The following is an 11,681-nucleotide window of genomic DNA, read 5'->3' on the forward strand; positions in this document are numbered from 1 at the left end:
GCAGCTCAGCACTTGCAGTTCTGCCCGGTTTCACTTTTCCTATCTTGCACGGTCTCAGTTTACATAGTCTCACAGCTCAGCGACAGCTTTCTCAGTAACAGTGAGCCTAGGTCAGGCAATGGTGCTGCACAAACCCAGCCAGGGGTCAAGGCCAGCCAGAGCCCTGAGCCATGGACCATGCCACATTCCTGAGTCTGACTGCAGGGCTCAGGAAGGTCATGTGGTCCCTCTATGACATTTTACATGCACTGTGTAGTGGGGACAACTGTATAGGCCTGATCCCACCTGGACCTGCTGGTGCAATACACTGGTACCCACAGGGATGCACCTCTCTTTCAACACATGAACTGAGGTGCATCAATCAAGATGTCTTTCACAGTGATCCTACGAGCATGATAGTCTGTGCACACAGTAAACTGAAACAGACATACAATCTGTGTACCTGTATGTTCCAGTACTGAAAGGGTGGCTACAAAGAAGACTGACTCCCTTTTGACAAGGAGTCACATGGAAAAGATATGGGGTAATGGGCACAAGTTACTCCTGAGGAGATACTGACTAGACACAAGAGGAAAGCTTTTCACACTGAGAGCAATTAGCCACTGGAAAAATCTCCCCAGTGAAGTGGTGGATTCCCCAAGACTGGACACTTTCAAGATTCAGCTGGACAGCATGCTGAATTTACAGAGATTTCTCAAGAAAACCACAGCTCCATTTTTACAGGAAGGTTTTAATGCTAGAGGTGGCCTGGTTTAGTCATGGCTATGTTCAAAGGAATTGTTTAAGGGGGTCAGAGTTTCAATCTTGGGCATTAATTCAAACACACCTGTCAGAACGGTGTTCAGCTTCTGACTATTCATTGGATCTCATTATTGCCATTGTTTCTCCCCCCATCTTACTTTCTATCTATCAAAGTCTAATTTTGAAATAGCTCTTTGTGTCATTCATTTATGAACGTGGGGAGGAGGAAAGCAGGAAGAAAACCCCAGCATCCCCTAATTAGTTCTAACAAAAAGAAATGTTGCGAAATTCACCACTTTCAAGTTTTCTGAGAAAGCTATCAGCTTATCAAACATCAACACAGTCATGAATGTATGCCTCTCCTCCTCTTAGGTCAAGCTACAACAACAGAATAATGTCTTCTGGCTTTCCTCTCCACTGGGAATTGTTGTATGCACACACTTTTCCTTCCTCTCAGAATTCACAGCAATTTGTAAAATCCTGCCATCAGACAGCCGTCAAAAGGAGAGTTAATAACAACACAGTTCACACAACTTCAGTATGAACAATCCAAAGGGTACCTGATTCCTGTGCGGAAATAAATTTGCAGTTTGCAGTTCCAGCGTCAGCCTGAAAGGAACTTAGTTACATTAACTACAAAATGCTTATTACAAGATTATTCTTTTTTAAATTTTATTATTCTGGTATTTCGAGTTGTAATCTGGAGTTCAATTTACAAAGACTGGTTTTAGATTCTTCTGTGAAAAGAATTAGAAAATTAAAAACCAGTTATGCTAAAATGGCTTTATGATAACGGGTGATGAAGAATTTGAGGGCATTACACACACATCTGCTTTTCAACCAAGAAAGAATTACCAAAGTGGTCTCAATGACACTCCAAATGTGGCTTATTTCTTCTGTCTGGCCTGTAAATTCAATTCTACAAACTGCATCCTCACTAACAACATCTACTGCAGCTGGCAAAGAAGGAAACAAAGAGACAAGGCAAAGGAAACACAAAAGCATACAGAAGGGAATTTAGGAACACGAGACTGGGCAACTGTTCCTGAGGAGCAAGAACCAACTGCATAATGAAACTACTTTCATAAATTGATCAAAACCCATCTTAAATTAAAGTGACAGAAAACTCATTGGGGGAAAGTTAAGGGACATTGAAGGTTAAAGAGACCAATTTTTGTCTTTTTTGGTCTTTACCCACACAGCCACACAAGGCACAATAACTCACCAGCTTCTCAGCTGCACAATTACTTTTAGGCTGTTCCATTTGTATGCAATTTGATTTATGAAGCACATCATGCAATTAACACAACAAACAAAACCTCATTGCTAAAGATGATGCTTCTGCTGCCCCTGACCTGATCAAACAGCCACCATGGTGGGAGGTGGGAGCCCTGCTCCTCACCCTATAGGCTTAGCACCACAAGCTAACTGCTCACAGAAGCCACACTTTATTTCAGATAGATTTAAAAAGAAGAGAGATGTAGTTTGTATTTCTTCATTTCCCCCTGTCAGCTGTCAGCTGTGTCTTGCGGAAATGAGGAACACTTTGGGATATTGGGCACTACAGAGAACTTAGTAGTTTGTGAAGTAGTTTTCGTCTAGCTTTTATACTGGCTCTGGCAAGTTCACTTTGCACTAAAATCTTCCTGCCCAGCTTTGCCACTCTGCATTTTGAAAATGGCATGTCTGTGTATGAGGTTTGATTTGTCTTCTGTAAAGTAATTCTAGTGTCAGGCAAAAGTAACAGAGTGGACAATTGTGTCTGTTTCATATTCAGATGCCATTGAGAAGGAAGGGATCTTGTAACTAATTCTTTTCACAATTATATAAACAAATAAGAAAGTAAAAACTCTACCATCAGTGACCCCGGAGCAAAAGAACAGAGATGCTGGCAATTCAGGTGTTGCACACTTCCTGGAATCTGGACTTAAAAGCGAGTGTCAACAGTTTAAAAATGTAACACCTTTTTGCTTTTTGTAAGGTAGGTAAGGACTTGTTTTCTGTTTACAGTAACCATCAGTGTATCTTCAGCATCCAATATAAATTCAGAGAACCCAACATGTTTTCTTGATCACAGATACAGTAAAAATATATTGTTTGGAAGTATATGAAATACTTAAGTATCTGATAATTTTCTAAAATGTGTATTTCTGGAGTTCTGAGTCTGAGGCAGAGAAAGGGAAGCACTGAAATAGATTCTATGTTACTGACTTGGGTAAGCAATTACTCATGTTGCATAATGACCTCTGTATCCCACCTATTTGAAAACCTCACAGAAGTGCTTTATAAATCTAACTTTTCAATAGGCAAACCTGGTCATCTGTTGAGGGTAAACAACTAATTTCCTCTGGAGCACAATTATTCCAGAAAAAAAGTTCATTAAAAATTATAAGCCAGGGTGATAAATCATTTAGAGAAATAAAGTCCCTTGCATGAAACACAGCTTCTGTCAGTAATTGTGCTTGCCTGCCCTAGGCATAGGTTTGTTACTTATGGGAAGTGATAATACTTCTGGTTATAGTTCCCAGTATTCCATTTTCCTTTCCCAGGTCACACTGATAGCTATGCTTATCCAGCAGCAGTTACATAATATACAATTCCAAACATTTATAATCTACCACTTGCAAACACTAAACTACACTAAATTAGCCCCTGACGTGCTTTGTACTAGCAAAGCAATTTGCAGATCCATCATGAAACATCAGTACTATTACTTGTCAGCAGTCAGTATGGCCATTATTTTCTGACAATGTCACCTGCAAATGCTTGGTTATATGAATTTATAGTGGCTGTCATGTAACTGACAGACCCTCAGGCAAAAGGACAAAGTCAGTGTCATTTATTTCCCCCATTTAGGGGAGCTGGAGTACCCATCTATCTGATTAGGCATCATGAGATGTCCTACAACCAACATCAGCAATGGCTGAGATCACTGGTTTCTACTGGTGGGGCCCATTGCACCCTACTCTTTATGGCATTTTGGGGAACCCTAAACCCTTGCTGTCATCTTGGCTAAGCTGTTTCACTTGTTTGGTTATGTATATTTCTACTTACAGACTGTCCTTCAGGATAAGCCCTCTCCACATGACAGCCATCAGCCTCTGAGAATGTTTCTTTCCTCAGTACATTTGCTTTTTCTTTTTTTAAATATCCTCTGTGGAACAGGCTTCTTCCTCTTCTCAGTGAAATCCTGTCCCCATCTACTCAGCCAGTGCTATGCCTAATTACTACCAAAAAAATTCAGTGTATAACTTAATTGGAAAGCTAACAGCAAGAAATCAAACAACACTGAATAATTATTATGCATAACTTTGTACTGCAATTTCCGTATCCTTGAGATAGTAATTTTCACTTTACCACATTTCTTTAAGGTTTGCAGCAAGTGGGAGATGCTCAGGCCCTCAAATTTCACTGGTACTCAACAGGAGATACTATTAACTCAGCAGGTTTGCCTCTGCAGTCCCTGTGACAGCAGGCAGGTTTTACCAACCTGATCATTCTGAAAGTGCTTTTTTACTAACTATTGCTTTCAGCAGACAAAAAAAATCACATTCTATTTTGCATAGCCACTTTTGAGAGATGATAGAGGTATAACAGCATCTTAAGGTAAAGAACATCTGCCTAATGTCAGAGCAGTGCTCACTCACTCGGCAAGGACTGTCATTAGTGTCAGCAGCGGATATAACCACTACTCTGTCCTCTCAGCTCTGTTAAATGGTAGAAACCAAAAGCAGAGGACTTGGCACCAGCAGGGAGGCAGCATGCAGAGCAGAAGGATTAGCAGTAAGTGTATACATGCATTAGAAAAGATGCCACAGAAGTTTTGCTACCACAAAAAACAAAGAGAAGAAAATGAATCTATCATAATCCTTTCTGTTGACTTGAAACAGACTTGAAAAAATTCCACAACTTACATTGTATTTAAGCACAAACTGAAGGTAATGCTTTTTTTTCCCACACCAAAATGCAACTAGGTCACTAGCTAAAATGAAAATGATTACTTAGCTGAGGTTTGATCTTACAGAGTCAGCAAAAATGAGCAAAGTAAGATCAGGACCTTAACCACGGGGGTGAGTGGGGAGGGGAAAGCAAGTATAATATGCATGTCTGTGTTACATAAAAGCTCATGCACTTGCATTGGTTTAGTAGGTTACACTGTGCTCCCTTCATACTTGTATTTAAGGACAAAAAATAACAAGGTTTTGAATTTAGCATGCAAAGATTACAAGGAACTGAAAAAGATATAAAGCCAGAAAGAAAGCAGGGCTGCCTGTGGGCTGTTATTATCAACCTGGATGGCCAGCATTTGAAAATACATTGCTTGGTTATTTTAAGATTAAGCTATGAAAAACCCTCCCCTGCACAGCGAGATATAATATTTATACTGCTTTTTCCTGTGAACACTGTTATCGGCTCTTCTTTATCCCAAAACTCACAAGTCCCTTATGCTGCACCATATTTGAAACCACGAACACTTGAGTTTAGCATAAAAGACCATGATTTTATTTCTGCTCTTGATTTAAATATTAAAGAATTGCTTTTTTAAATTATTTTTAGATTCTTATATTAAAGCAAAATTGATTCAAGAGTTACAGTTGAAAAGTCTGTAGCAGCATATAATGCCATGAATTAGTGTGGTGTTTCGCTGACCTGGAACCATCACATCTTTCTGGGTACTCCACATATCATTGAGTATTAATCTAATTATCATTAAGGCTTCTTAGTTAAATTGCTGTTAATTAAATTTTATAAAATGGAAAACACAAAAAAGCTCATATAACATTACAAATGCTTATGCCAGCCTGTCATTTAGAGCCCTTCAAAACCAGCAAGAAATTACCCTGTCTAGCAAACTTCTGTTAGGAATGCCATCTTGTGGTTAAAAGCTGTATATAACAACGCTTCGAAGTAATCTAAACTACATTTTTACTTGCAAAATACTGCTTTTGCAGAAATGGGCTATTCGTGTATGACTTCTCAGAACTGTCGACTTACTCTTTTATTAACCATTCTGGATGAAAACAACCGTGAATATGGCTTTCCTGTCCTCATCTGTGTACAATGCTAATTAATCATGCAGGGAGCACTAGTTTCATTAAGAGAAGGGATGCATTTATTAGCATTTTAAACAGAAGCAGATTGCCACATGTACATACTACTCTATTTAGATGTAATTTAATGAATTATTCTAAAATGCATAGAAAATTCATTTTTCTCAAAATACATTTATAGAACAGAACCCTATGAGCACGTTTTACCTTCTCTAAGCTTTATGGAGCACCTTTGGTTGGTATATAAAAGGTCGAGTTTAACTATAAAAAGGAAACATTGGATTTTTCAATTTGTTTTATACAGATCTTATTATGAGCTGAAAATGAACTGAAAATGGCCATTTGATTGCAACTTGCTCATGAAAGCAGACAGAAATGCTAAGTAAACAAGAATGGTAAGAAGGGATCCAGAAGCATCTAATAGACTTCAAAAGATCTCTAACTTTCAAAAGCTTGGAAAAATAAATAATAATTAGCTGCATTCAATAAAGCTGACATTTGCATAGGCACTTTCCTCCTGTGTGTGTTCGCCTCATTTTTATAATGAAAGCATATATTGCCCAAACCATCACAACACATATTGTATAATGAAATTTAAAACTAATGAGCCATACCCTCATAGCCATGAGTCAAATCAGGGTGTGCATTAGTAGTCCATTTAAAATTGTCTAGAGACAGAAAGAACAAGGCTAAACACATCCAGTAGCCTATTTAGCACACAACTTGTTCTGTACACTGATAACAATGCCACAGCAGAACTGAAAGGAGTTCACAATCTCTAGCACTCAAACCTCTGCCAAATACTGTTCATACTTCTGCTTGCGTGCAAGTTACTCCTGTGGAAGCCAAATGGGACTGCCAGGATTATTTAGTTTGACCTTTTGCATAACAGATCTGATTTAGTCTTCCTTCTATCAAACCGTATCTTTTCAAGAAATTATCTAACACATCCAGACTAGAGCAACCTTTGCCATTCTCTTACATGCCTTTATCTCTTCTTGAAACATGTCCAGCTTCTACTTACAATCATGGATGATTTTCTCTGCTAGATGGAACAGATCTTTATGATAAAATTTTTGCTCCAAAGATGGTTCTTCTCAGCTCTCTCCCTTCACTAAACTAAATAGATTCTGCTTATTGAGACTCTCAAGTCACTGATTCTTTTTAATCCTTTTATTGCTCTCATGACTCTCTTCTGTCCAATTTCCCAGTATTACTGGAAATCGTGATTGTTGAAGTTGGGCATAGTCTTCTTCCAAAAGGTTACTCTAAAGTCAAATAGAGACAGCAATGTTACTTCCCTGACAATATTCACATTTCTAAACCTGAGAATCTCACTGGTTCTTTTGGCCACAAGGCATGCTGAAAATCCATGTTCAGTTAAGTGCGCACATCTCCAGACACTGGTCAAAGTCAGTATTTCCTACCTGCTAAGTATGTTCTCAATCCTCTGCTCCTAGACACAAAGGTCTGCTTTAGGCCACTTTAGGCCACAGTGTAACACAGACTGCTTACAGCTCCCAACTAAGAAATTCATCTTACCCTCTTTAAGTGGTTCCTTAGTATTTAAGTTTTGTGGCACCACAGATTTGAGCAGCCATTTTTTAATTTTATTTTATGTTAAACTCACAGTTAAGAACCACATTGTGTGTGAACTCAGGTAACAAACCTGTTCACTGACAGCTGTCTTTTCAGATATACATTTTGAGATATTCAATCAGTGTCATGATGAATTTTAAATCTGGGGGTGTACTGCATGTTGCTATAGCAATAACTTATTTAAAATAATAAATAAATAAATATTTGAGAGTTTAAGGGTATTTCAAGTACCAGTGATGAAATATCTAAATAAAATCATAGAGCAACAATTCCTGTGCTATATAACCAATTTTATGAAGTTTGAGATACGCTTTTAATGAAAAATGTGTTCCTGTGTTGTACATGGAAAACAGTGTAGTCTGGTTATATGTTCTATGGTATTGTACATAAGCAAGTAAATCAGGCATTTCCTTAATTCTGCTGAACAATTTTCCTATTAAATATTTTATTCCCTGTGCTGTTAAGAAAGCAGCCAAAGACCAGCTTAAACAGTTACCAGGGAATAAAATCTTCTCATGTAAAAGGCACAAACACCTTCGATCTACCTCCATGCCAGGAAACCTTCAGAAGTTTTACCCAAACTGGAGAGCAAGATCAAGACTGATGTCTTTTTAGATTGCTGCATTCTGAATTGTTGAAGCAACAGCTTCCCAGTTCCAGTAAGTGTGCTGAGCATACTTAAGACTACTGTGAAAAATACAGAACATCCAAATTCTCCTCAAGCTGCTCGTATATGCCCAGGATTAACTGTTTGTTCACATTAATTCACTGCAAGGAACTACTAATTTCTTATTGTTTATTAATTTAAGAAATTAAATAATTAACTTAAAGATGAAGTAATTCAGAAATTACTCTGGAAAGTAATTTTTAAACCCGTGATCCTGAAATCATATACCAACTGAAACAAAGTTGCTCTGCAACCAGCTCATCCCTCCACTGAACTAAGCATGACTAAGAAAGCTTAAACTGTCAGAGGCTTCCTTTTCTGTACCAGTTCCCTAGAATGCAGACTTCCCATGCAGCACCAGACAAGTCTGTGGTACAACATAAACAGAGTGTTTAGACATTTGCTATGTTTGAAGAGAGTTTATTTTTTATACATACTTTCCTTCCAGGATGATGTACATTATGCAAACATCTGCCAGTCTCAGCAAAGTGAATTACTAGGTCATTTACTATACACCTAATTTTCAAGTAAACACAGATCACGTCTTTCAAGCCTTAGTATCAAAATCTGAAACCATTCCTTTTAGTGAGTATCACATTGATAAGGATTTAGGAACATATTTGCAATGAAAGTGCTACAGGGTGGATCCCACATTATTTATTTACTAAAAATACAGTGGATACAAATGACTAATGCATATTTCAGGCATGCCAAACATGATATACTTAATAACAACGTGTTCTTGATGTCCTTGAAGAGCAAAGTTGACCTCCTGAAAAACAAGAATCTTCCCTTTAGAGCTCTGTTTGCTAAAATATTTCATCACCTCAAAAACAGAAATAACAATTCTAAGTTGCCACATAATAAGAAAAAACAGAATTATGGTCTGCAGTCATCTCTAACAGCTCTATTCCCCCTTAACCTCAAATCAATCTCCATCACCCTGAGAAGCAGGACAGTGAGTAAAGGCAAGTAATGAGCAGCTGGCAAATCTGTAAGCAAAACAAAAGTATTTTTATCTAAATATTATTATAATAAAAAGTGCGAATATAGACATTTAATTTGTCCTTAAGTTTTATTCATGTAGGATCAGTGTCCAGCAAAGATTTATCTATACAGAAGAACAATAGCTTAACTACAGCTATACTACTACTGCAGGTCAACAAAGCCGGTGGAAATACATCTGTATGCATGCTCACATTCTCTGTAAACCTGGCTTATATTGATTTAGAATGCAAAATCCTGCCTTCAGACAAATAGGAACAAACCATGTATACATCAAGCCTGAATGGCATAAAGAATCCTGTTAATAATTCTAATGTAGATTTGCTTTTGTACATCATTAGCACACTATTTTGCCCTAAGAAGTTAACAGAAAATACTGCATGAAAACATTCGGTGTACACAATGCCTGCAAAAGAAAAAAGTAACTGAAACTTGTGTCCAATCTTAATCATTAATGCCCTTTGAATCTTCCATAATACTGATAGAGTGGGGAAAAAAGTGTAACAGTAACACAGCGTTTGTCGATCACAGCATTTTGCTGACTGACATTCACAAAAACTGAGCTGTGAAGGCAGGACTGCTTCTGCTTCCCTCACTATCCTATGCCCCTAACAGCCAGCTACACTGACTATACCTGAAACTCCTTCTCTTCCATTCCTCCAGGCCCGGCAGGACAAGGCAAGCCAGAGAGACCATACCTTACAGCTACCACAACACAGCAGCAGCACCTGGTCACAAATACTGTGTACATCCAGGATCACACTACTGCAGTTTTTATACTGCCCATTACTAGAAGCCACAAGCAGATGTGGTGCACAAAAGTAGTTCACTGAAGTCATAAGGAAGTCCATAAATTAATTAATTATTTTTAAAAATCAGTAGATACTGTATTGTAAAAGCCCTTAGGCATTCTGGGAAATAGACTAATACAGTATGTACTCTTTAAAAACTACCTTTGTACACCAAATATATAGTGAAAGCCTGTAACTAAGAACAACTGCTCATTATTTTACTTATTCAATTCATATAAACTGCTGTGATGGAAAACAGCACTAGAAATTTTACTAGTACTTTTTCCTTCAAACCAATCTTGAGTTACTGCCACAAACTTTGAAATATTGTTCGAGTCATGCCATAATAAATCCTCTGCTAGTTTAGTTCTGGCTGGTTTATCTAATAATGAGCTAACTCAAGGTAGAATTCTGGCTTCTAGCCTAACATTTCAGAATCTCAGTTTTCTCTTTTAGGTACATTCTAGGAAAACAAGCTCTTCTTTGTAGGTATTTCTATAGAGTATCCTGACAGCATGTGACAAATTGCCCTGTGACATCAAATGGCATTAAGCCCCACTGAACCAGGTACTACAGGATTTCCAGAATGCTGAAATCAATTCCTGTTGCAGTAATTCTGTCAGGACAGTTGGGTATGTATAGGGTTTTTGTTTGGTTTATTTTGTTTTGTTTGCCTGTTTAAGATTTAGAATTCTGGTTTTGTACTGAGCACATTCAGGGAAATTACACATTTCTCCACTTGGAACTACTGTGAGAATCAGTCTGAAACATACAACAGTAGGTGGTAAGTGGACATGCACTTACCACCTACACATGCCATGCTTTTTTTAGCAATGTGCTTATGCAAAATTTTTTTTTAAGAACTCGGATTATATTTTGGGGTTTTTTTTTTTTATTATTACCTATTTATGGTCTTTCTCGTGCTATGGTTGGAAAATAACAAAAACTCCTCTGCCCTATGAGGAGAGACTGAGTTAGGAGGATCAAGGGGCATCTCATCACAGTTTTCCAGTACCTAAATGAGGGCTAGAAAGCGAATGGAGGCTCTCTCTTTGCAAGGAGCCACATAGACACAACAAGGGGAACTGGGTACAAGTTGCACCACAGGAAGATTCATCCTAAGAGAAACAAGTGAAAGCATTCAGTCACTGGAACAACTTCCTCAGGGATGTGTTAAGAGTCCCCATCACTGGAGGTTTTTAAGACCTGATTGGGCAGGCTACTAGGTAATTTCATCTAGACTGTCATACCCATGAAAGGTACGACCCAATGATGTTTTGACGTCCCTTCCAACCTGGGCTGCTCTGTGAGTCTGTGAAAACAAAAAAAAAACCTTACTTTCCAAGGTTACTGCAGGAATAGCAAACAAGGATTGAGCAAAAATAAGAACTAGAAAGATCCTAAAAGGACATCAAAAATTGGCAGAATCTAGACAGCTACTGTGTCACACTTTTTGTTATCAGTTACTTTTAATTTTATTGTATCATGTATTCACTATGGCAAATGCACATCACACTTGGGTCTTCTACCTTACACTGCAAGAAATGACAATTCTATAAAAGTTTGCTAGATGGTGTCTTCTTCACCTCTAATGTAGCAAAGAGTAGAAGCAGACACACAGAGGAAGCTGGTGGCTATGGCAACAGTTCAAAGCCCCAAAGGAGTCCTGACATCTAGGAGATGCTGCCTCTCAAAAAGGCAAAAGAAGTTATCAGTTACCACTTCTCTCGGCAATACTCTCCCTGTTTGAATCTTGGTGGGAAATACAGCCTCCCACAGCTATTATGTCCTCAAACCTGATGACTCTTAGCTCTATACCTGTAACTG

Source organism: Melopsittacus undulatus, chromosome 1, assembly GCF_012275295.1.
Source record: "Melopsittacus undulatus isolate bMelUnd1 chromosome 1, bMelUnd1.mat.Z, whole genome shotgun sequence".
Classification (NCBI taxonomy): Eukaryota; Metazoa; Chordata; class Aves; order Psittaciformes; family Psittaculidae; genus Melopsittacus; species Melopsittacus undulatus.